Source organism: Anolis carolinensis, chromosome 3 (genome assembly GCF_035594765.1).
Source record: "Anolis carolinensis isolate JA03-04 chromosome 3, rAnoCar3.1.pri, whole genome shotgun sequence".
Taxonomy (NCBI): domain Eukaryota; kingdom Metazoa; phylum Chordata; class Lepidosauria; order Squamata; family Dactyloidae; genus Anolis; species Anolis carolinensis.
Window position 1 is genome coordinate 28,825,718 of NC_085843.1, and position 27,679 is coordinate 28,853,396.

Consider the following 27,679-nt stretch of genomic DNA (forward strand, 5'->3'; position numbering starts at 1 on the left):
GGAACGCTTTGGGAAAGAGTTGCATATCCCATCCTGTTCAAAATACAACTCCTTCGGGGAAAATAAAAGCTTGCCTTTGTGCCTGGCCTTGTGTGTGTGTCTGCCAGGAACGCTTTGGGAAAGAGTTGCATATCCCATCCTGTTCAAAATACAACTCCTTTGGGGAAAATAAAAGCTTGCCTTTGTGCCTTGCCTTTCCCAGTCTCAAACACCTCCAGGGCTGCGTGGGTGTGTGTCTGCCAGGGACGCTTCCTGGTTTTCCCAAGCCAACTTTGGGAAAGAGTTGCATATCCCATACTTTCCTGTAGAACTGGAAAGTACAGGTATCCCCTTGTAAATAAATAAAACTAACTAAATGTTATAGACTACGCTTTTGCAACAGTAAATAGGCCAGAATATAACACGTTGCCAATCAAGAATCAACAAATATTTCCCACCAGTAACACAACACCTTACCATCATCCCTTCTGTTACCTGAAAACACTCCCCTTGACATGAAGCGCTCAGCTGTACGCGGGTCTGGGGGAGCAATTCCTAGTAGTGGTCAAGCCACGGCCAGGACACTGTGGGGGGCCAAAAAAGTTAAGGTGGGTCCCATACGTCTGGAACGCCGAACTATGGGAGTGGGTGGACTTGATGAAGAACCAGGCTGTTCTAATGCAGACAGTTCACAGGCATCCACCCGGAGCCGGCTGTCGCATGGAGCTGAGACAACTGGACGATCATTGGAACATACAGGTGTTGCCGTCCTGGAACTACAGGTGGTGGATAGTGAGGATATAGATAACCCCACCCCTCCCCCAGCTACTGACAGTGAGGAGGAGGTAGAGGAGGTACTACCATCAAAACGTAGACTTTCTCATGCTGCTGAAAGGGTGCCCACGACTCCCATCTCTGAGGGCGTCGCCACAGTGGCTGTGGGGAGGCCAAGGTCATTTATTTGGGACCATTTCCATGTCCACTCTCAGAGTTCTACTTTGGCAGTTTGTAGACACTGTGGGGCAAATATCAGCAGAGGCAGAGACACGAGACATCTTGCGACCTCGGGGTTGAGCTCTCACATGAAGCGACACCATCCCTCCATTTCGCTGGGAGGGGGAACTGCAAGCCCTTCCAGTGGCAGCCTTAGCACGCAAAGTTCACCAGGTGAAGATAGTGGAAGGCGGACACAGTCCACCTTTGAGGATTGGGCCATTCCATTACACAGAAAGAAAACGGGGGAAACATTGCTCACACCCCAGCAGATAACCCAAACTGTGGGAGAGATGATTGCCCTAGATCACCATCCCTTCCGCCTGGTAGAACAAGAAGGCTTTGTACGCCTTATGAAACGACTGTGCCCCCGCTACAAAATCCCCTCCCGTCACACCTTTTCCAGAAAAGTAATCCCCGGCTTGTACGAGGGCTGTAAGGAACGCATTATCCAGATGTTGCGTACCGCCATGGGAGGACACATCCATTTTACCTCTGATATTTGGTCAAGCTTGGGAGGAGGCCACTCCTACCTCTCTCTCACGGCACATTGGTGGGAGAAGGAAGGCACTATGGATACATCCCATCGTTGGGCACTCCTCGCATTGGAGGTAGTTGATCGTGATCACAAGGCAGAGACCATCTGCAACTATCTGGAAAACATGATGGGGGAATGGATGCAGTGTAGGCCGGAAGAAATGAGGAGGGGCTTTATGGTGACGGACGCAGGGAAAAATATGATCAAAGCGGTTGAAAGTGCCGGGTTTCAGAATGTGTCCTGCATGGCCCACTTGCTTCACAATACCGTCAAGGAAGGTTTAAAGAGCCAGGAAGAGCAGTCGGGCAGCAACACAAACATCTCCCTGCTGATCGAGCGCTGTAGAAAGATCGCGGGCTACTTCCACCGGAGCATCAAGGCAGCCCGGCAGCTGAGAGACAGGCAGAGCCTTGAAGGCCTCCCGCAGCACAAGCTGCTCCAGGACGTCTCGACTCGGTGGAATTCAACCTTAAAAATGCTCGAACGCATGGTCGAGCAGCAGAAGGCGGTACACGGCATCTCCCTCACTTTGGTTGCGCCTGTTAGCAAGCTTGTTCCAACTAAGCAAGAGTGGGACACCATCTCCCAGCTAGTAGACGTACTAAAGCCATTCAAACATGCCACTGAGACACTTTCGGAATCAAAAGCTCTTCTGAGCCAGGCAGTGCCCATGGTCTTGAGGCTAAGGAGGCACCTAGAAAGGCTTGGGGCCGGTCGAACAATGGACTCCCTGGCTGGACCGCTGACACCGCCGGTCCAGGAGGTGGTGAGGAGGTTGTCCTTTGCTGTACGGAAACGGCTAGAGCCACTTCTTTCCAGCAAGGTCCATATGCTGGCGGCCTTGTGTGATCCACGGCTAAAGTACAACGTCTGCCCAAAAGACTTTACCATGTGGAAGGCCCAACTTGTTGACCTTGTGAGGGAGGTCTTTGCTGCCAGGGTGGAGGAAACGGGCACAGCGGCCCCTCTTCCAGAACTGCCTGTCACCCCAAGCACTAGCGCTAGTGGCGAGACGGAAAGTCCCGCGGAGCCGGTAGGGGGTTGCCGTAGGGATACGGATCTCCAGCCGCGAACAGGAAACGTTTTCTTTGCAGAGACGGTGGCCATACTTGCCTGCTCTGAAGAATCCTCTTTGCTGGCTTCTGCTCAAAAGGTAGACTCGGCCGAATGCTCGGTCAACAGGTACTTTGAGGAGCCTCCTGAGATAATTTCTTGTGATCCATTGTCCTATTGGGCTTCACGCGAACACATGTGGCCGGATCTGTCGCACGTAGCCCGCCAGTTCCTCAGCTGTCCTCCCACCAGCGTCCAGAGCGAAAGGGTCTTCAGCATAGCGGGAGATGTAGTCACGCCCCACCGCAGCTTGCTGGACCCTCAAACAGTTGAGAAACTTGTTTTCCTGAAGGCCAACCTTCCTGTGTTGAATTTCCCAGATTTGGATTTTGAGACCGACTGCTCCTAGAGCAACAGTTCTCCTCCTTTAACCAACTCTGCTTCAGAGTAACTTTGGCCAATTTTTTGGGCGTCCGGGCGGGGGGGTGGCCCCTTTGGACTCTGTCCAACAACTCTCTCCTCTATCCTACAATGCTTTCCTCTCTCTTTTCCCTTCCTTTCTCCTCTTTTTCATCACTCAACGTTGCCCCACTGACGTTTTTGGGTTCATCCATCTCAAGGGGCCGTTTCACGAATCATGTAATCATGGAATCATAGAAAAGTAGAGTTGGAATAGAACTCATGGGCCATCGAGTTCTCCCCCAAGAAAGACGCAGGAAGTATCATTCAAAGCATCCCCGACAGATGGCCATCGAGCCTATGCTTAAAAGCTTCAAAAGAAGGGGCCTCCAACACAGTCCGGGGGAGACAGTTCCACTCCCGAACAACCATCGCGGAGAGAAGTACTATCTTTCATTTGTCCCTGTTGAACTTAATATACTTTTGGCCCATCTCTGTATTCGGAAGTTACAAAACGTTTTCTCTCATGTAATACTGGCTCTGTAGAGGTTGAAGGATATTCTGTGGAAAATTAGACCATAAAAGCCAAGGTAGATAATGCTTCCTCTTTGTGTTCTGTTCGGATTTCATTCAATTCCCTTTTTATTTGGGGGGGGGGGGGGAAATATTACCATCACGAGCCATGACTGTTTGGTCTTCTACAGATCCTCGCAGCTCCTGTACAGAAAGAGCACTGTTATATTTGATGTGGATACTTCAGATAATCATTTCAGGTGTAGGAATACGCCAGACTCTCACTTTACAGAGGTATACTATCTGTCCATCTGAACCTTTGAGGATGTCTTTATCCACTGGAATTACTACACCTCGACTTGGGACAGAACTTCTCTAAATTGTCATCTTTCAGTGTCCCATTGTCTAGAGCGGGTGTGGTTGCCGCAGTGGTCATGGGACGGCCGCCTTTGGGTCCCCTAGCCCTCTGCCCGCTTACGCGGAGGGTGCCTTTATAACTCGGAGGGGGGAATCATCAAAGACAGTGGTACTCCTCCGCCTTTGCCAGCATTTCTCCAAATGGTTGTCTAGTGTCCCTTCTCCTTTATATGCCGTGGTCTACGCTGTGGTCGTTAAACGGCCGCTTTTGGGTCCCCTCCCCCTTTGACCTGGCACGCAGAGGGTGCCGTTCCCCCTTCAGGACGTGTGCCTTGCGGCTGCTTTAGATGTTTGGGCGCAGGTTACGCCGAGTGGGAACTGCCTTTTGCTGGCTTGTTGGGAAAACGATAGAAGAGGTACACGGCCTTCCCCTGGGGTGGTGGGGTGTTGCTGTGGGTAGAGGCTTAAATCGCAAAAACAAAAAACTTTGTGGGAGGGCCGTGCCGAATTCTCCGGGATGCATGCCGGCCAACTGTGGCCGTCTGGCTCAGGGTGGGGTCTTTGCTGCCCTTTGTTTTTTTCCCTTACTTTTCTTTTCTTTTTGCTGCCTCTCGGACTACGTGACGCCAGACTCTAGAGGTATATGCCCTTCCCCCTTCAGGGCGTGTTCCTTTGCGGCTGCTTGCAATGTGTGGGCGCAGGTTACCCAGAGTGGGAACTGCCTTTTGCTGGCTTGTTGGCAGGACGATAGAAGAGGTACACGGCCTTCCCCTGGGGTGGTGGAGTGTTGCTGTGGGTAGAGGCTTAAATCGCAAAAACAAAAAACTTTGTGGGAGGGCCGTGCCGAATTCTCCGGGATGCATGCCGGCCAACTGTGGCCGGCTGGCTCAGGGTGGGGTCTTTGCTGCCCTTTGTTTTTTTCCCTTACTTTTCTTTTCTTTTTGCTGCCTCTCGGACTACGTGACGCCAGACTCTAGAGGTATATGCCCTTCCCCCTTCAGGGCGTGTTCCTTTGCGGCTGCTTGCAATGTGTGGGCGCAGGTTACCCAGAGTGGGAACTGCCTTTTGCTGGCTTGTTGGCAGGACGATAGAAGAGGTACACGGCCTTCCCCTGGGGTGGTGGAGTGTTGCTGTGGGTAGAGGCTTAAATCGCAAAAACAAAAAACTTTGTGGGAGGGCCGTGCCGAATTCTCCGGGATGCATGCCGGCCAACTGTGGCCGGCTGGCTCAGGGTGGGGTCTTTGCTGCCCTTTGTTTTTTTCCCTTACTTTTCTTTTCTTTTTGCTGCCTCTCGGACTACGTGACGCCAGACTCTAGAGGTATATGCCCTTCCCCCTTCAGGGCGTGTTCCTTTGCGGCTGCTTGCAATGTGTGGGCGCAGGTTACCCAGAGTGGGAACTGCCTTTTGCTGGCCTTTGGGTAAAACGATAGAAGAGGGTGGAACGATCAAAGACAGTGGTACAGTCTCCCATCACCCTGAGAGGTTGTGATTGACGCTGTTGCTGCGGAACGGCCGCCTTTGGTTCCCCTTGCCCACTGTCCGCGCACACGGACGTTGCCGATTGCCCGTCAGGGCGTGTGCCTTTGCGGCTGCTTTCAAGGAGTGGGCGCAAGTTCCGTCTCGTGGAAACTGTTTCTTGCTGGTCTGTTGGTAATAACGAGGGTGGAGTGATCACAGACTGTGGGACAGTGTCCCATTCACCTTAAAAGGAAGTGTACTCAACGATGTGGCGGCAGAACGGCCGCCTTTGGTTCCCCTCGCCCTCTGGCCGCGCACGCGGAATCACTGAAAGAAGTGGGACACCTTGGCCTTTACCACTTCTCAAAATTGTCTTCTTTTACTGTACCATTGCCTTGTGCGGGTGTAGTCGAGAGCATGTGATGATAATCTTACGCAGAGTAAGAAGTAGAGAATCAATCCACTCAGAATCTCTTTTGCTATTAAAAACAATTACTTAATAATGCCTTCATGTTTCCTTTGGAATCAACATTTCTGCTTTGTTTCTACTTTGAATTACTTTCTACTACATTACACACTATATCTTTCATAATTGTACTTCCTCAAGTTTACTTAAACTGTATGTATACCAACTGAAGTCATTTCCCTCTATCCAGGTCATCTGCAGGAGAACTTTAATAACCCCTGAAGAACACACTAGTCTTACCTGCAGTGGAACTGCATGGAAACATGTGCCTAACATCAGAGCCTTAAAACCTTCCTCCTCCAAAAAGCATTATAGGTCTGTGTGGTCGTTTGTAGCCTATTTAAGAATAGCTTGACAGGCCAATAGTATTTCGCACTGTATAGTTTTTTAACTGTCAAACTACCTCCTCTTCAGTCCTCGGACTAGAGCCGTGTTTTTACACCACTGTTTTTTAAGCTGGTAATGCTGTATGCTGACTGTGACTTCAGTTATATCTTATGTCTTATTGACCCAACATGAACACAGAAGAGTCTCACTGATCAAAGCCGAACGGGCCTACCAGTGCTGAAATAAGCAAATTTCTTGGATTGGACTTGTTGAAGAAAAGCATATAACACATCATATCAGGTTATTATTTTCCAAATAAAGCACCATAAATGCATGTTATACAACCAAGGAGACAAAAGAAGTCGTTCTATATGCTGAAATGATATGTTGCTATTGCTTACTTTATGAATTTAGCTGCAAAATATCACAATATAATGGAATCATTGACTACAGAAATGGCTAGATTTTTCCAGAGGCTAGACGGTTTGCTGTTATGGAGTGTATCTTTGTGTCATGGGTTGTGGTGTGTGGGCGTGGGGCCGGCCAACGGTGGCCGGCCCCCCGGGTCTGATGGGCTTGGGCCCACATTTTGAAAGCAGACGTGAAGAAAGCATGCCCTTCCCCCTCTGGGTTCAGCGGTGTGGGCGTGGGGCCGGCCAACGGTGGCCGGCCCCACGGGTCTGAGGGGCTTGGGCCCACATTTTGCAAGCAGACGTGAAGAAAGCATGCCCTTCCCCCTGTGGGTTCAGCGGTGTGGGCGTGGGGCCGGCCAACGGTGGCCGGCCCCCCGGGTCTGAGGGGCTTGGGCCCACATTTTGCAAGCAGACGTGAAGAAAGCCTGCCCTTCCCCGTGGGTTGCGGCGTGTGGGCGTGGGGCCGGCCAACGGTGGCCGGCCCCCCGGGTCTGAGGGGCTTGGGCCCACATTTTGCAAGCAGACGTGAAGAAAGCCTGCCCTTCCCCGTGGGTTGCGGCGTGTGGGCGTGGGGCCGGCCAACGGTGGCCGGCCCCCCGGGTCTGAGGGGCTTGGGCCCACATTTCCTTTTTTTTTGTTCTTCTCTCTCTTTCTCTGGGAAGGGTGCCGGCCAACGGTGGCCGGCCTAGTATTTTAAAGTGTGGGCCTTTTTGGCGGTGGCTTTTTCTGTCTTTTCTTTGGTCTTTGCTGCCTCTCGGCCTACGTGGCCGAGTTTCCCCCGATGCACCGCCTCTCTCTTCTCTCTCGGCTGCCGTTCTTTACCCCTTTATGCGAGTTTGCACCGAAGCCTCCTTTGGGGCGGCGGCCCCTCTTTCTTCCTGTCTGGGAATCGTGCCGGCCAACGGTGGCCGGCCTAGTATTTTAAAGTGTGGGCCTTTTTGGCGGTGGCTTTTTCTGTCTTTTCTTTGGTCTTTGCTGCCTCTCGGCCTACGTGGCCGAGTTTCCCCCGATGCACCGCCTCTCTCTTCTCTCTCGGCTGTCGTTCTTTACCCCTTTATGCGAGTTTGCACCGAAGCCTCCTTTGGGGCGGCGGCCCCTCTTTCTTCCTGTCTGGGAATCGTGCCGGCCAACGTTGGCCGGCCTAGTATTTTATAGTGTGGGCCTTTTGGGCGGTGGCTTTTTCTGTCTTTTCTTTGGTCTTTGCTGCCTCTCGGCCTACGTGGCCGAGTTTCCCCCGATGCACCGCCTCTCTCTTCTCTCTTGGCTGTCGTTCTTTACCCCTTTATGCGAGTTTGCACCGAAGCCTCCTTTGGGGCGGCGGCCCCTCTTTCTTCCTGTCTGGGAATCGTGCCGGCCAACGTTGGCCGGCCTAGTATTTTATAGTGTGGGCCTTTTGGGCGGTGGCTTTTTCTGTCTTTTCTTTGGTCTTTGCTGCCTCTCGGCCTACGTGGCCGAGTTTCCCCGATGTACCGCCTCTCTCTTCTCTCGCCGGCTGTCGTTCTTTAGCCCTTTATGCGATTTTGCACAGAAGCCTCCTTTGGGGCGGTGTCCTCTGGTTTTTTTTCTCTCTCTCTCTCTCAGGGATGCGTGCCGGCAAACAGTGGCCGGCCCGGCTTAATGTATGGGCCTTGTCGCCTGTGGCTTTTTTCTTTCTTTTCTTTTCTTTTCTTTTCTTTTTGCTGCCTCTCGGCCTACGTGGTCGGGTTTCCCACGATGCACCGCCTCTCTCTTCTCTCGCCGGCTGTCGTTCTTTAGCCCTTTATGCGATTTTGCACAGAAGCCTCCTTTGGGGCGGTGTCCTCTGGTTTTTTTTCTCTCTCTCTCTCTCAGGGATGCGTGCCGGCAAACAGTGGCCGGCCCGGCTTAATGTATGGGCCTTGTCGCCTGTGGCTTTTTTCTTTCTTTTCTTTTCTTTTCTTTTCTTTTTGCTGCCTCTCGGCCTACGTGGTCGGGTTTCCCACGATGCACCGCCTCTCTCTTCTCTCGCCGGCTGTCGTTCTTTAGCCCTTTATGCGATTTTGCACAGAAGCCTCCTTTGGGGCGGTGTCCTCTGGTTTTTTTTCTCTCTCTCTCTCTCAGGGATGCGTGCCGGCAAACAGTGGCCGGCCCGGCTTAATGTATGGGCCTTGTCGCCTGTGGCTTTTTTCTTTCTTTTCTTTTCTTTTCTTTTCTTTTTGCTGCCTCTCAGCCTACGTGGTCGGGTTTCCCACGATGCACCGCCTCTCTCTTCTCTCGCCGGCTGTCGTTCTTTAGCCCTTTATGCGATTTTGCACAGAAGCCTCCTTTGGGGCGGCGGCCCCTCTTTCTTCCTCACAGGGAAGCGTGCCGACCAACGGTGGCACGCCTAGTATTTCAACGTGTGGGCCTTGTCGGCCTACGTGGTCGACGTGTTTCCCACGATGCACCGCCTCTGTCTTCTCTCGCGGCTGTCGTTCTTTACCCCTTGGTGCAATCTTGCACAGAACCCTTCTTTGGGGCGGCGGCCTCTATTTCTTCCAGTCAGGGAAGCTTGCCGGCCAACGATGGCCGGCCTAGTATTTCAGTGTGTGGGCCTTGCCGGATGTGGCTTATTCTTTCTTTTCTTTTATTTTCATGAAATCAGCGGGGGAGGATGGGCGGGTTGTGTTTCCACAGAACACCACTCAAAGAAACAGTTAGCGGTATCCTATACTGTTCTAAATTGCTCGACAACAAAATGATAGAATCATAGAAACATGGCACCAAACATCATATAATCATAAAGCTAGAAGAGACCATCCAGTCCAACGCCATTCTGCCATGCAAAAACAATATACAGTAGAGTCTCACTTATCCAACACTCGCTTATCCAATGTTCTGGATTATCCAACTTATTTTTGTAGTCAATGTTTTCAATATATTGTGATATTTTGTTGCTAAATTCGTAATTACTACGTAATATTACTGCGTATTGAACTACCTTTTCTGTCTAATTTGCTGTTAAACAAGATTTTTTGGGGCTTAATTTGTAAAATAACCTAATTTGCTGTTCAAAAGGCTTTTCCTTAATGTCTCCTTATCATCCAACATATTTGCTTATCCAACGTTCTGCTGGCCCGTTAATGTTGGATAAGCGAGACTCTACTGTATCCAGAAATATCTGATGCTGTAACCGATATATCATTTACCGTCCCGGAATACTAGCCAGATTGCCCATGAATGGTCACAAAAGTCATAGAAATATGGTCACAGAAGTCATTGAATAATAGAAACATGGTCCCTAAAGTCATAGACTCAAAGAACCAAGTAACAGAATCATCCCAGAAGTCCTAGAATCCTAAAATGATAGAATCATAGAGTCATGGCGCCAAACATCATAGAATCATAAAGGTAGAAGAGACCATCCAGTCCAATGCTATTCTGCCATGCAAAAGCAATATAACACTCTTGCAGGCTTCATCATTACTGGATCCGTCCTTCAGGACTTTGGCAAACGTTGGATGTGCAATGTTGCTATTTCATCCAAGGCAGAAATTCAACTCATTCTTGGATGGACAAACAGAACCACAACTGCTAACGTTCCCTTAAGGCAGTGTTTCTCAACCTGTGGATCTCCAGGTGTTTTTACCTACAAGTCCCAGAAATCCCAGCCATTTTACCAGCTGTTAGGATTTCTGGGAGTTGAAGGCCAAAACATCTGGGGACCCACAAGTCGAGAACCACTGCCTCAAGGGAGAAACTGTGGCATTACCTCCGAAGTTAAAAAATTGGAAAAACCAAACTCTTCCTTGAAAAGCTGTGATTGTCTAGACATGTGGGGGTTAAATCTAGGGCAAAGGAGGGTAAAAATAGATGGGAGGGTCCAATGGGAAAGGTTTGGAACCCCTCCCCTTATATATAAAACAAAGACTCCGCCTCCAATATGTGGCATTCAGTGTGTGTCCACACCAGGGTAGAATTGGCACCATGCTCTCCAGATCAGCCATGCACGTGCCACATTATGCCCCTTCCATGTTCAGGGAGTTTGACAGATGGAAGGGCTATCTGAGCCTTGCGAAAGTGGTTACGGAGATCATCGCGGAACGCAAGAAGGTCCCATTTCCATCTCAGAGTTGGGACACAATGGAGTACGACATGCAGCTAGTCCTCAACGAGGACAACTTTGAAACAGCATCACAATGGGTTAATGGAAGCAGTTCCAGCAGCAAGAGCTCCAAAGGTAGTGCCAATGGCCAGGCTTCCCAAAACAAGGAGATTTGCAATTTCTGCAAACACAACGGGGAATCCAAGCAGGTCTATTCGTCCCACCGGCTGAAGGGGATGCACGGCACCGTGGAGTGCCCCATCTTGCGCAAATACACCTGTCCGCTCTGCGGTGCCACGGGCGAAAAGGCCCATACTTTAAAATACTGCCCACTGAGCCAAGGGAAGAGGTCGCTGTATCGCAAGTGCGGACGTAACTCGGCTGGACGCAAGGTGAGGAGATAAGAAGATCAGGAGAAGACCGAAGCATTTATTCTTAGTTTTAGTTTGACTTTGTAAAAGAACAACATTTGATTTCGAGCATCATTAACACTCTTTACATTTCCTCCCACTTTGTTTCAGGTTTGGAGAATGGAAGCCCAATTCTCTTAGACTACATTTGTGAGTCCAGAAATGTTTTTTTATGTATATTGTTGCCTTCTTTCACATTTGTTGTACCTAGGTTAATTATATTGTGTTTCTTTTAGATGTGTCAGTTGCCTAGTGTGATGACTCATGGGCCCTGCAGTCCTATTCCTGACAGTATTGTGGCAGATGAGGAGGAAAATATGGAGTTTTCCCCAGATTTCCGGTCGGAGTCAGAGCCTTGGCAGCTGCCTGAAGTTCTAGTCCAAGAACCAATTAAACCTGACCTTGGTGGGAACTCTCCCCCTTATGGGAGAAAACAGGCTTACACGACTGATAGAGGATCGAGAGAAAAATTTAGAAGTAGTGCTCGCCTTGCTGCCAAATATGCCACTGATTAGAAGTATTTCCCCTGAGAAAATACGGGGAGTCTTGCACCTGCAAGCTGGTTTCCTTCGCTCCCTGTTCTCTAGGGAAAGTGATTGTTGTTTGGGGAAACGAGACCCTAGGGAAATTGCGCGAAGGATTCCTTGCGGAGTCAATTCGTCAGCTCCTGGAGAGAGGTCATGTGTGTGTGGACTTCGAATCCTGTTCCTTGCCTCCTGAATCTAGTTCCAAGCCTTGTCCTCGTCTCACGGATTTACCACAGATCTTGTTCCATGCTTCAAGTTGCTTTGCCTTTAGCCACAGCTCCAGCCACGTTCCAAGTAACTTTCAGCCTTGTGTCAAGCTTCATTGGATTCAAGACTTTTGCTGTTTTCCCAACGCTTTGCTTGGCAAAGCGTGTGTTGCGGTTATTGGATTATAATCTTTGGACTCTAATATTTCATATTGGACAATAATCTGCTGGACTATATTTGGCCTCATTTGAAAGGTCTGCTTCTGAACTTTATTCTACACTTGTTTTTATTGACTTTATATATTCCTTTAATAAAGATATTAGATAGAATCTGGCCTCAGTGTATGGTTATTGGTGCCCAGCAGCCTAGATCCTGACACCTTGTATCATGCTTTTTTATACATATAATCATGTTTTTTACATATGTAATATCACGTTCCTTTGACATCTGTAATTGCCTTATATCATATTTTATATTGTGTTTTATATATGCAGTTACTTTACATGTTTCTTTTATGTATGGATGTATAATTTTTACATGTTTAATTATATTATTTGCAACTATAATTGCCTAATATCATGCTTCTTTTATATATGCAATGACATCATGTTTATTTAACGTATATAAGTGCCTTATATCATGTCCGGGTTATCATGTGTGTCTCCAGAGGGATGCAGCCCTATCCTTTGCAGGGAAAATATAGAAATATCTTCTAAATGGCTACTGTCTAGAATTTTGTTTTGTAAAGAAAGGAAAAGTTTATATGCTATTGGAAAGAAAGATACTATTTTATGTTTAAATTTTGGAAAGGAATAGAATTGGTTATTATTACTGTGGTCTAACCTTCAATTGTTTGCAAGTTGTTCTAAAGTTTGGATCGTAGAGTTTAATAAACAGAGTTTATGGTTTTGGCATCAAAACTGTTCATGTTGTGCTTAAATGGGATTGAATTTTCTTTAATTTGTGGCCCATAATAGGCTGGTTATATGCCTGATCTGGAAGGCAGCCAAGGCAAAGACCATTGAGCTGCTGAACTTGCAGACTGAAAGGTCCCAGGTTCAAATCCCGGGAGCAGAGTGAGCGCCCGCTGTTAGCTCCAGCTTCTGCCAACCTAGCAGCTTGAAAACATGCCAATGTGAGTAGATGAATAGGTACCGCTGTGGCGGGAAGGTAATGGCACTCCATGTAGTCATGCCGACCACATGACCTTGGAGGTGTCTATGGACAACACTGGCTCTTGGGCTTAGAAATGGAGGTGAGCACAACCCCCAGAGTCAGACATGACTGAACTTAACGTCAAGGGATACCTTTACACACACACATATGCAGGGACTACACCAATTTAACAAAGTTTCAGCCACAAAAACAAAGTTTCTAAAGTAGAGCAATGACTTTCACAGTAAAGACAACCCAATTTAACAGGAAATAAGACTTTCAAACCAGGAACAGATTTCTGCAATTATTAAAAAATGGTTTATTATAAAAGCTATGAAAATTTGCCAAAAATCAGAGGATAAGGGAAACGTTCCACATTTTGGTGAGCTATCAGTGTTAAATGTGTTCTACCACTGTGCCAAGTTTGAAGAAGATCACTCAAAAAATGAGGGCGGGAGAGCCCCCTAAGTCCCCCCCCCTTCGGGCTGTTTTTGGGCCACCGCGCATGCGCGTCCGCCATTAACGAATTAATTTCGAAAATAACGAATTTTCGTTAATTTCGAAAAATTTTGGGGGCCAAATTCGTTATTAGCAACAAAAACGAAAAAATGCCCCCTCTAGTTTTGAAACGAGTTTAGAATCAAATTTTTCATGGATCGATCAAGCCTAATGTTCTCAAGTCACTTCTGACCCGATTAAAAAACCTGCCCACTCAGAAGGGAGTTTAAGTGGGCTGCCCCTTACACTGCTTATTTCCTTGCAAAAAAGAAACAAGTGGAGGCAAATCCTAGGATTGTAGTTTGGTGAGGTACTAGCATTCTTTGGCAAAGAAGGCTAAAGACCTTGTAAAATTACAGCTCCCATGATCCCATTGCATTGAGCCATGCCAGGTAAAGTTGTGTCAAACTATATTAATTCTACAGTGTAGATGTGCCATCTTTTTATTTGAATAGTATACTACGTAGAGTAGGATTGATGCACCATTTATTATATTTTTTAAACAATATTATTGTGACATCACAAGGAGGTTTCATCCCTATTTTTCAGGTTTCATCTGAAATCAAAGAGCCTCAGGCCTTCCTGGTACCTTGGAAGACCTTGTTGTTCTCAATAACACACACACAAACACACACACACACACAAACAAAACAAGGAAAATAGTCAGAAGAATGTTGCTGCTGCTCTGTAGCACATGTCAGCTGAGGCAGTTGCTTTATTGTGCCTAATGACAATACTGGTTCTATTGTATCTCTCTCTTTTTCATTATTTCAAGCACATAAATACAAAGCAATATTCCTCACAACAGTGCTGCTTTACCCTCATGAGGGGGTAAAGCAATGGAATGCAATGGAAACATTGGAAGGTCCCAACTACTCTCATCCAACCCCTTTCTGATAGTCAACCGAAATATTATGAACACGTCAAAACCGTCTTCCCCCTCCAAATCAAAAATACTTCTGCTATCTTTGAATAACACAGAACTACCCAAGTTTCTCATTTTAGACTGTGTCTATCCATTCAGTTATAAACATTCACTAAGGGGAAAACTATTTTCTGAACATATGGCTGTTGTCTCTGTTTTGGATGGAAAAAAGTCTGGCATTTTGCTGACATCATTGCATTGTGAGTCATTAGGAAGCTCTGTCTAAACAGTGAGGTATTTTAATCAATTAGAAATAAGTGAGATATTTTCAGCCCATTAAGAAGATAGTTATTTTTTATTTTCATAATATATATTCCTTGGGGTTTTGGCACAATTGTTTGGGCTTGGAATGCAGAATATTGGGTTCTATGCCGTCACACCCAGGCACCTTTTAAAACTTTAGGATGTGCTTCTCCCTTTGCCCAGGTGAACTGCGGGGCCTTACTTAGAAGCTCTGGAAATCCCAGTAACCAAAGGCACTTCAAGTAGAACAATCAAACAAAATTTTATTTTCACAAAGTCCTTGGCAGACTTGGCACATGTAATTAAAGTTGCAAATAAAAACAGTCCACTTACAAAACCTTGCAGATGTTCCTTGCTTGCGTTCCCCCTTTAGGTTGCTGGGTTAACTTCCACCAAAGGCAAAGAGATCCAGAGATCCTCTTTACTCTAGCCCTGAGCTGCTATTAAAAATGTCTATAACTATCTAAGCTCAAAGCTAGGTTTTGAGGTGAAGTTGGTAGGGCTTCCTCCAGTGGCAAAGAAATCCGAAGATGTTCTCTGCCCCAGTGCCAAAGCTATAAGAAAGAACAGGTCTTTCCCCTATCTATGCTTGGCACGGGTTTTAAAGGCAGGTCAGTACTTACGATGGCCTTTTCAGAGTTGGCCTGGCTTGGCCACACAAGCACATCTATGTTGTTTCTCCTTCAGTCCAGAAGGCAGAATAGGCTTCTCAAAATGGAGCCTTCTATCCCCAGGAAAAAGGGAGGTCTCCAGAACAAACTGATACATTTGCAGGCTGCAAGCAACAAACTCTGCTAATATCCTAACTATCAGACTGCTGCAGAATCTGCAGCAACCCTGGAGCAAATGCAAACAGATGCTATTCCTACAACTATAAAAAATGCAAAGGGGATGGAACAGGTTTAGAGGTCCCAATATAATAACGATTTCCCCTCCACTTTCTATTTGACTTAAGCAGGTTACATTTTAGGGGTGGATGTCAAGCTATGACAGTTTCACAAAAAAAAGTGACACACACAGAGCTGCCTCTATCATAACAAATGTTGGAAATTGGTATCAAACAGCACCTTGAATTGACTACTAAGCTATCTTGTTGCTGTGTATGTGACTCTCCACTAAACCATGTACCCAACACTTTCTCTACTTGGTCCTCCATTGAGCATGACACAGACGTGCTGAAAATTCTTCTGGACTGAAGACTCATTGTATTCATACACAGAATGGCTTTTCTGCATGCTATTTTCACTTGGATATTTTTGTCAATCTTAATATTATTTTGTTGCTGTGGCCCCGGCTTTGGAGAAAGGCTTTTCCTGCATCATGATGAGAGATTTTCCTGAAATTAAGCTCTTAGAACCAGTTAACCATTGTATTATCCTAATTGTTCTTTTGGAAGGAAGTCGAGTACGTTTTGTGCTGTCCTTGCTCAAACTGCCAGCAGCAAGGATAATGATAATCCATAATAATTATTTTTTTTTCAAAAAAACTTGCAGAATAAACAAAGATGGAAATATATGAACAACCTCCAGCATCAATGCTGGCAGTGTGTTTCACAATGGCAGTTTGTATGGGGAAAGAAAAATTCTTAAAAGTCTTTCTCTGTCTGTGAAAAAGCCCCAAATGTAGGATACATTCTTTTTATGCTAATTAAGCATGACTTCACTCCCTGCACAATCAAGACTATTCAAAGTTTCACAAAGACCCGTCAAAGGAGATGATGAGCAAAAGCAATGTTGGTATTTACTTTAAGAACATCCTGGCTTGGTCCTCCACCCAACAATTTTATTTGATCCTTTGCATTGGCAGAAATATTCTATCGTCATTAAAACCATCTCAGCCATTACCCTAGACACATTTTATGCTGTTTATTGCTAAGCTGAAAAGCAACCAAGATGTGCAATGAAGAGTTCCAGCTTGGAATAATAAAAATAAAAAGCATTACTAAAGACTGCAGCTTCCAGCTTGAGGAAATAAGGTAGTCAAAATGAGAGAGATTTAGTTTGATTAATTATCACAAAGAGATGTTTCCATCCATCAAGTGATCTCTTTCAGGTTGAGTTATTCTGGCCTAATAATAATAATAATAATAATAATAATAATAATAATAATAATAATAATAATAGGCCACCCTACTGGGATCTGCGCGCATCATCTGAAAAATATCACACAGTCCTAGACACTTGGGAAGTGTTCGACTTGTGATTTTGTGAAATGAAATCCAGCATATCTATCTTATTTGCTGTGTCATACTTATAAATAATAATAATAATAATAATAATAATACACATTATTTATATTTCGTTTCATCTCTGCGGCGGGACTCAGAGCAGATTACAGAACACATATGAGGCAAACATTCAATGCCTTTTACACAGCAACATACAATACACAGACAGAGGTAAAGGTTTTTCCTCTTTTTCATCTCCAGCATCTGGAGGCGATTCTCAGCTTCCGGCCATGGGGAGGTGCTCTTGTTCCATTTTTTCCATGCCTAGGAGCCTGTTACCGTAGATATCTCTGATCTGTTGCTAGCATTTTTTGCATATCTGCACGGGATGCCTTTTACCTTCCCACCAAGGCAGTACCTATTAATCTACTTGCATTGCATGCTTTCTAACTGCTAGGTTGGCAGAAGCTAGGGCTGACAGTCGGGAGCTCATCCGACTCATGGCGTTGAACTGCCAATTCTCTGGTCGACAGATTTCCTGCAGCTAGCAGTTTAACCCACTCCGCTACTGCAGTTCAGTTCTCAGCACTGCCATATCCATAAAGAAAGAGAAAATGTCAATTGCAGTGTAATAGATTCTTCAAACTAGCCACTCTTTGGGACATATGTCTAAAGTCAACCCAAGATATGAGCTAGCATTATTTCAGTGGACAGTGCAGTCATAGCCGAGGTTAATTGATGTTTCAACTATAGGTACCAGAATACTCCAGCCAGCATGCTGGGAGAGAAATTCTGGGAACTCTATTATTAAAGCACAGCTTTCCCAAGCTCAAAGCGCTGTACAGATGAAGATGTCTGGACCAAGGGTATAACTTGGAAAACTTAATTTTTCAGCCATAATCCCAGCCATAAACTTGCCATCAGCCATCCTGGCTAGGAAATTCTGGAAAGTGTAAAACAAAGAACACTTTAAAAATCTGGCCTGGGTTGGCTTTGCTTCTAGAAATCAATTGGCTGTGTAATTTGGGGACATGTCTGCTTCTTCTCTGTACTGTAGCAAGGCTCACCAACTTTCAATTCCTGTTCAGGCATGCTATAAATTCCTTTTGCTTACATTGCTCAATGTATTCACAACATGGTTAGGCCACCTTCTTTTCTATAGCAGCTTGAGTAGCATACAGGGTTCTTCTTACAGTAGTTTTCTAGGGAAGGCTATGGCAAGAAAGCATGAGGGAATCACATAGTGAACTTCATGGTTGAACCTAGGCCTAACACTAACCACATACCACACTGACTTCTCAGCTTATGTTGTGCTATATTTCCTTCCTTTTCTATTACTGCAGATACGAAGATATTTTTACAGCTTAAATTCACCTGGATGTATGCTACCATCTTGGACTGATACATGCAAGATAGGTCTTCCTATTCCTCTGTCCTGAACTGTGTTATTATATATGAATTATCTTCCTGGAGCAAATAGTCTCATCTAAATCCAATAGGCTTAATTATGAAGGATGGCTCCAATTAGCCTAGGTCCACTTATATGAGTGTTAACTTACCAAATTTATATTTCTTTAGTTGGTCTGTTTTAGTTGTTATTAGAAAATTGTTTTAAACTTTTGGTCAGGCAGGTGTTTCTGGAATGCAGGTCAAAAATGATGGTGCCACCGTTCCTTCTTGTATTATCCAACACCTGGCAATTGCCTGATTAGTTTGTGGACACTGAACTTTCATAACTAAAAACCATTTCTAGGGCTTTTAAAAAATTTAGCAGCCATTTCTTCAAATTCCTAATATACCTTCCAACATTTAACAGAAAAACTAGGAAACCATGCAACATCAGGGTATGGGCCAAGGTGACAAACGTTATTAATGAAGAAGAATGCACAAACTAGGAGAGGTTGCAGCAATTTGCTTTTACCTGAGCCAACCAGAAAGGGCATGATTTCACCTCCTTTTCTTCCCTACCTCCTCAGCCAAATAGAAACACCTTTTCACATTGAACTAAGTTTGAGTTAATTAAAACAATTAAAACAAAACAGCGAAGGCATAGTCATGAGGTCGTGCAATCCTTCTAGGTCCACTGAAAGATAGGCATTTGGTAGCATTCTGTCTCTGCTTTACTTTCACTGAAAACAAGGAAATTTAAAATAGTAATTAACTGGCATGTCACATTGATTTTAATGGGATTAAAGTATGAATAACCTGGGCTGAGTCCAAGCTCCACTTTGTTAAGTACTTCCTCTTTAACTTGTCTCCAATCTACAACCAGTCAGTGTCTTTCTATCACTTGACCACTTGTCAAGTGGCATGGTGTGGTTTCACACCTCACTCGAAGAGGCCAAAACTCTGGCCTGTCGATCCAGATCTTCACAATGACCTTGGTATCCCTGGATGGTATAAACAAGCCCACAGTGGAGTTTGGCAAGACATCTGAGGAGAAAGGTAGGACATGGAAAAACATGTTATTTCTGTGAAGTCTTTTATATCCCTTGACTCAGGCAGGCGATTGTGCTATTTAGCTCCGTCTGAAACCAAAAAGCCTAACACTCCCAAGAAAGAATGCTAAAGAGCGTTTTGGATTCCAGGAATAAAAAGAAGGCATGGCACTAAAGGAGTTGAGATCTGTCATTTCTCTCTGATTGCTGGCTATGATGGCTTTAGCCTCTGCAGGACTGAGCCTGCCAGTCCAAAAGTGTTTGATGGTCTAACAATCTGCAAATTTATAGAGGGAAGCTGGATGTTATCTTTGTCTACTTAAGAGAAAGTCCAGGTGGGTGTGACCTCATTTGGCAGTGCTCAGGTTGCTTAACAGAAGGGAAAAGGCTGACCTCTTTACCTCAGCAAGGATAGATCCCATCAGGAGCAAATGTACACAAACAATCTCATGTCTTATGCTGTGACGCTTCGCAACTGCAGGGAGAAAGTAAATCTTGCTTCATCTCCAAATGTGTCATAAAGTCATTCAAGGAAGCAGGGTGATAACAAAGAACCTGAGACTTGGATGTGAATGGTTTTGGCAGAGGTGGTGCCTTTCTTCAGTAGCTTATTGAAAGTTATATTGGCACTGGTGTTTAAAAAAGTAGGTTTGTTATGGCAATCATACATTATGTTGCTAGGCTGGGCTTGCATGTTTTTAAGTATAAAAAATACTATAAGGAGAACACAAAAATGCTAATCAGTGTTACAGCAAATGGTTTGCATGCTGGCAGTCCCTAGAGCAGTGGTTCTCAATCTTTTTTTTTTTTTGTCCAGAGACCACCTGACCAGGGCCCACTTTGACCAGGGACCTCTATCCAACATTAGTACCAAAAGGGTTACAAATCAGTTTTTGGTCAACTTTAGATTTGGTTTGGCTATTTGGGGAGCTGATTCAGAAAACTGCATTGGATAGACCACATCAGCTCTAGTTTTTGATACAGAACATATGCCATCCAGTAGTCACCATCTGCTCGCCCATAGAAAACCGTATTTAATCATCTAGAGCTGATGTGGCAGTAGTAGTAATCTTTTGTGGATAGTCAGCCTCTGCCCTCCCGACATCCCCGTTGCCTCGGAACTATAAGAGGGTTTCGCAAGACCAGTTGCTCTCATTGCCGCATGGTTTCGAACCAACGCTGTAGTAATGGTGAGGCCATGGACCATATTTTCATTCTTGAAGACCGTTGGTGGTCCACGGACCACAGGTTGGGAACCACTGCCCTAGAGTAACCCTTGGAATTTTATTTCAAGGATTTCAGGTAGCATGGTTGTGAAAGGTCTCAGCATGAGTTTCATGAAATTTACAATTTGTTTCACTCAGTGTAAGATAGCAAGATTGAGCATAGTGTGACAGACTTAAGCTATGCTGGTACTGGTCATAATCATCATAATTTATTTGTTACCCACCTCTCCCCATGGCTTGAGTCAGGGCATAACACAGTTAAAATAAATAGTCACAAAATACATTCAAATCTATACTGAATAACACCAGAGTGCAACATATGAGAAATGGTGAGTGTTCATAGTTGTCAACTCATTGCACAATATATGCAATGTATGTACACTATATCTGTAAGGCAGATCCATGAATATAGTGTAAAACTTTTACTCTACACAGTAGTAGTGCTGTGATTCCACTTTAACAATTTTGACTACATCCTATGGAGTCCATATATTTGCAGTTTAGGAAAAAGCATTCAGAGTTCTCAGAACAATTCAATGCTTTCCAAACTGCAATTGTCAGGATTCCTCTGGATGTGGCCATAGGAATTAAAGTGGAATCATAGTAATGGCATAATGTAAAAATCCCCCTTGAGCATTATGATGCATCTTTAATGGTTCAATATGTAGAACCTGTTCCACTGTCTGCTAAATATATTTGTTCCACATTTCACTTTTTTCCTTCACATGTCACATATATAATACTATGCTAATGTCACCAGTTCTAGGATAGATGAAATCAGTACAAGACTTTATATGCCATATTAAGTAGGAGATGGTCTACAGTATCATTGTCTTTTCAATGACTTTCTAACCTAAAGAAATAATCAAATATCAATTGTAGAGTAGATCTACCAAAATTGAGGGGGCTTTTTATAAACAAGTCTCTTTCACTTCAGTGAGGTATAATCTTCTTGGAAAAAATGTTAGCTCGTTTTCTTCAGGGGGGTAGATAATATCTTTTGACATAAGACTGTAGGTGTTATTGGTTGTTTTTTTTTTTTTTTGCTATTAAATCAATTTTGACTTCTGGCCCATCTAGCAATGAGGGACCTCCAACCCTCATCTGACCATCCCAGTCTTGGCTTCCTGGATTAAACCAATGCACCTGTACTACAGTTCTTGCACTTGCCAAGCCTTTTCATCATTTCTAGTGGGTGGTGCTGTCTCACGATATTTCCAAAATATGTCAGGTTGAGGCCCCTTCTACACTACTATTTAATCCAGATTATCAAAACAGATATTCCACATCATCTGCTGTGAACTGGATGAGTCTACACTGCCATATAATCCAGTTCAAAGCAGATAATCTGGGTTTTATATGGCAGTATAGAAGGGACCTCAGTTTAATAATCTTCACTTCTAATGAGAGTTGCTCTGAGAACCAATCATCTGTCATTTAGTTGTACAGTAGCTGGTATCACCCTAATACTAAGGGCACCGGATCTGTCTGATCTTGGAAGCTATGTAATCTAAAATCTGTTTGATACTTGGATGGGAGATCATGAATGAATACCAGGTGCTGAAAGCTATATTTTAGAAAAATGAACTGGCAAAATCACCTCTGAGTATTTCTTCCCCATGAAAACCTTATGAAATCACTATAGGTCAGCAGGCAACCTGAAGGCACATACATCTATGTATGGCTTGGTAGTCAGTGATGATACTGACAAGCTAGATTCAGAGAAAAACAATACAGCTGTTGTTGGAGTTTGAGAAAATATACTATATAAAAATAAGTTGACCATGTTTACTCTAGAGATATGATTCAAAGGCATCTTCAAATATATGAAAGACTGGTCCTTAGATTAAGGAGTAAATGTATTTTAAGTTCTTCCAATTATTAGAACCTGGGAAAAAAGACTAGGAAAAATATCCTGATAGTAAGGGTTCTTCAGTGCTGGAAAAGATGCCTTCAGAACCCAGTGGGCCCTTTGTTATTACAGAATTTAAGCAGAGTCAGGTGACCATGTAGCAGCAGGTTTTTCCTAGTAGGTAGGTGGATTAGATGATATCTGAACTCCCTTTCAGCTATACAGTATATGTCTGTACCCATTATTACATGGTGGTTACATCTAGCAATAATGGCTAATAACTACTGAATCTGTATTGAATATGATAGAGATCACCATGTCTGGACATAAATTCGATACGTTGTATATTGACTGGGCAAATATTTCATTTTGTCAGTCCAGAATCAACTACCCAACAGATACATTGTCCCTGTGTTCTAATATTATGAGAGGGGGAGAAAATGGGGAGATGCATGTTACAATAAATTAATGTACGTGCATGAAAGCCAGTGAACTCTTCTCTTTACTTTCAGAGTGAAGGATGAGGTAAGTGATGAAAAATGGAATATAAAGTGTCCTAGTGCCGGTTGTTAATTTCAGTGCCTGTACATCTGTGTGAGCTGTTATGACATTCCTGGTGGATTATGACCTCCAAATGTAATATTTCTTCTTTATTTCAATAAAAAGCCATTCTCTGTTTGTGCAAAATGACTGGAATTAAAGCTGATTGCGTGTTAGTAACTATCTACAGCTGATGATGGTATTAGCATCATTCTTCAGCCAATCCAGACAAGTTTAAGAAATTGGTTTAAGAGGCAAAATTTTTCTCATGTGCGTCAACATGCATATCAGCTTAATCACAGACTTTTGTAGACATTGCAAAACATTCCTCATATTTTGGCAGACAAGCCGAGCACAACAAACAGCCCAAAGCATTTCTTCACAAGGTGGGCTTTTGGTGGACTCTGAAGTGCAAAGCATTCTGAGGTGGTTTTTAGCAATGGACTTAACTTTTCTGTTATTGTTTTATAAGACACAGAAAGTCTTGGGAAGGGAAGAATTATATTTCTTGGACAATATCATATTACCCATTTCTGTTCCTTCCATTTTTTATTGAATGATAAAAAGGTAAGGAGGTTACTCTATTATTTTGCCTCCACTCAACGACAGCAAATCTAATTGGAAACAGAAGGACATACTTTAAAAAGATATTAAGTGTGTGATTCAGATTTGGTCAAGCTCCAAACCGAATAGGTCTGATTTAGTCAGATTCGGAAGCTAGCAAGACTAAAGCAGGGCTTCTTGAATTTGCATCAAATCCAAATCTGATGATTCCTATTAATTGACACTTGGTGGGTCTAAGTGTTAGAGAAGAGGGTCGTTTTGGGATGTAATCTGGAATCACAGGGAATAGGTTTACCATAGACTTTCAGTCTTGAATGCTTACGAAGCAGAGGTGGGTGTTGAACTACACCTTTTTGCAACTGATCCAATCTTCAATATTTTCTAGTTCTTTTTCTTAGCAGAATGTATGTTAAAAGGTCTCTCTATGTTGGAAATGTATAGTATTGAGTGCTCATGTCATTGAAAGCAACTATACAAGTTTCTGACCTATAAAGTTACATCAGTGCATACTAAATAATTGCTCATGCCATCACCTTTTCCATGTCTATGTATGGGTGTGAAAGAAAGCTGATAAGAAGAAAATTGACTCATTTGAAATATGGTACTGGGGAAGAGTTCTATTGATATTCTTAACTGCTAAAGGACAAATAAATGGATCCTAAAGTAAACCAAGCCTGAACTCACCCTACAAGCAAGGCCGGCCGGAGAAAATTTAAAATATTAAGCGGGGTGGGGAAAAGCGCCCCCCCCTGCCGGCGCCGCGGGAGGCGTGGCCATGTGTCGCGGGAGGCCATGTGTCGCGGTGCCCCGCCTCCCGCCCAGCGTGCCCTGACCCCACCTCCCACGCAACGTAGGAGGCGGGGTCAGGGCATGCTGGGCGGGAGGCGGGGCACCGCCCTGATGGTGCCCCGCCTCCCACCCAGTGCGCACACCTTAGATCGGCCATGTCGCCCTAAATTGCTGGGCGCACGCGATCTGCACGTGTGCCCAGCAATTTAGGGCGACATGGCTGATCTGAGCTGTGCACACTGGGTGGGAGGCGGGGCACCGTCAGGGCGGTGCCCCACCTCCCGCCCAGCGTGCCCTGCCCCCGCACTTTGCAGTGTGCCTGAGGCCACGGCTTAACGGGCCTCATAGGTTAAACCGGCCCTGCCTACAAGCTAAGATGGCTAAGTTGAGATTCTCTTGAAAAACAATAATGCTTGTTAAACTAGAAAGCAGTAGGAAAAGAAGAAGACCGTATTCCACATGGATGGACTCACGGCCCTAAGTTTGCAAGACCCGAGCAAGAAGAGTTGATGATATGGTGACTTAGAGGTCTTTCATTCATAGGGGGTTTTTTTCTCATGTCAGGAGCAACCGGAGTTGCTTCTGGAGTGAGAGAATTGGCCGTCTGCAAGGACGTTGCCCAGGGGACGCCTGGATGTTTTGATGTCTTTACCATCCTTGTGGGAGGCATCTCTCATGTCCCCGCATGGAGCTGGAGCTGATAGAGGGAGCTCATCTGCGCTCTCCCCGGGTGAGATTCGAACCTGGCAGCCTTCAGGTCAGCAACCCAACCTTCAAGTCACAAGGCTTTTATCCCCTAGGCCACTGGAGGCTCCTATTCATAGGGTCTCCATAAGTCAAAGTCAACTTGACAGCAGTTAACAACAACAATGTTTTGCTCATCTACACACATTTTACAGTTGTGTTTTTTCTAGTACCTTTTTAAACTTTCGCCGGTTGTGGTTCTTTGGTTGTGATTCAGTATTCACTACAGGCATCTCTTGGCTAAGGAAACTTGAGAAATCAATTATTTGTGAATGTTAATATGAATTGTCCTGGTCTGCTGGAAGTTAACTAGGGCAGCCCTGGTTAGTACTTGGATGAGAGATTGTCAACAGATTACAAGTTCTGCAGGCTACATTTCAAGAATGGAACTTGCAAAACCACCTCTGAGTATCTCTGCCAAAGAAAACCCTATGAAATTTATGGGCTTACCATTAGGTGACAGGCAACTTGAAGGCATATACACATACACAAACTGCCTTGAGTCCCAAAATGGGGTAAAGATGAGATAAAAATAAACAACAAGAAGATTCATGTGTCTGCAGTTTCTGTACAGATGCTAACTCTCTCTGGGTTACTGTGAGTTTTCCAGAATATATGGCCATGTTCCAGAAGCATTATCTCCTGACCTTTCACCCATATCTATAGCAGGCATCTTCAGAGGTGTGAGGTCTGTTGAAAGCTATGAAAGTGTTGTTTATATATCTGTGGAAAGTCCAGGTTGGGAGAAAGAACTCTTGTCTGTTGGAGGCAAGTGCGAATGTTGCAATTGATCACCTTGATTACCACTTAATGGCCTTGCAGATGCAAAGCCTGTCTGCTTCCTGTCTGAGGGAATCCTTTGTTGGGAGGTGTTAACTGGTCCTGATTGTTTCATGTCTGAAATTCTCCTGTTTTCAGAGTGCTATTCTTTATTTACTGTCCTGGTCCTGATTTCAGAGTTTTCTTTAGTACTGGTAGCCAGATTTTGTTCATTTTCCTCCTCTCCCTTCTTATGCTTCTTTAGTCTTTCAAAAAGACTTGATCTGAGAGGCCCTTCAACAAAACATGCCTTCAAATAGAGGGCTCTTAATAAAGGATTGTCCTCTGTAAAGTAGGACAGATGGTGACCAAATATGGCATCCATTATAAGTAGTCTATACAGTGACAGTAAAAACTATCTCTGCCATCCTTGCAGGTGTACAAAACCTTTGGTTTAATAAGTGTTATTGCTTTATTGGATTTCTTTCCTTTTAAATATTTAAATTATTCAAGGGATTTTTTCTCCCTTTATGAAGTGTTGCATTTTAAAAAATCACACTGACTTTCTTTACCACTGTTCACACTCTGGCTTTCTGTTATTTTGCCTAATTAGCATTTTATCTCTGATTATTTCAAAGGCTTTTCATTATCTCAAGGCATTCTTTCCCTGAGCAGTAAGATTCTTCTCACTATTAAAGAAAAGTTATTTTTAATATACTAGGCGGGGGTGGCTGTCCATGTGAAAATAAAAAACCCCTTTTATGGGAGAACTCCATTACAACACCAGGAGGTCTATTTAAAAATCCTCATCTAATCTGCCTCTGTTCTATGATACTGCAATATTATTAGCACTCTAGTTTTCTTCAGGACTTTGTCATACTATTCATTTTAATGGTAGCTATTAATTGATATTATTATTATTTTAAAACAGTAATGCTATAGAGTTGGCCTTCCATATTCATGGATTCTGCATCCGCAGTTTCTAGCATCTACGGCTTGAGAATGCTATTTAAAATAGACCCTAAAAGCAAACCTTGATTTTGACATTTTATATAAAGGAAACCCTTTTATTGTGCCATGGGTGTAATGGGATTTGAGCATGCATGGTTTTGGGTATCCATGGAGGGTCCTTGAACCAGATTTGTAAGGATATCAAGGACCTACTGTAACAACAAGAACAAGAACAATATACACTTCACAAGGCACACTTAGTAATGTGTGTGTGTGTGTGTGAATGAACAGAGGAGAGATATATTAAATTAGATGTCCTCTCACCAAGCAGCATAAAATTTACCTCCGGCAAAGATTAAATACATTGGCAATATTTCAGGAGCTAACAGGAGTTTTGTCATGGAGCCAGTGCTTAAAAAGCACATTTTCTCCTCCATTTGAACACATTTTATAATTACATCTTCTTCAATCATATCTTGCTCTGTTTATTCAGGTGATAATTTTGATATAAATACTGGTGTTGTTTCCCATTTGTATTCTCTTTTCACCAAATGGTACTCAAGATGGCTAAAAACATTGGCTGAGATCCTACATTGCAAACATAGTTACAAAGGTGCAACTAGGTATTGTCTGCTGACGTGACTCTCCAAACTGACTTTTAAAGGCAGCAGCCACACCAAGCAACAGAGGTCTCTTCCGGGAACAATTGGGGCAAAGCAGGGTGACACTTCCAGCCCTCTCCTATCAGTGGTCTCTAGTGTCACAAGGAATGGTGACAAAAGTCCTGCTTCTGGATTGTTGCACCACAAATGGTGGGAGGTGGCTGGAAACATCATCCTGCTAAACCCAAGTTGCCTACAGAGCACACTTCTATCATTTGCTGTGGGGTTGGAGGCCATTTTCAAACATGGCAATACTGAACAGTCAGTCATATGTAAATCTTGCTTTGTCAGTCATTACTGCTGAACAGGATACCAGCTGATAATAATACAAATAGGATAAAATACAAAAAAAAATCCAACTGAACAATAAAATATAGGATTAAAAAAATTATAAAAACAAATCACGAGTGAAAACAGAACTTCCAGCCTGGGAAAACTGAGGGGCACAATGCAGTCTTTGAGGCATCACAATCACAAATTATG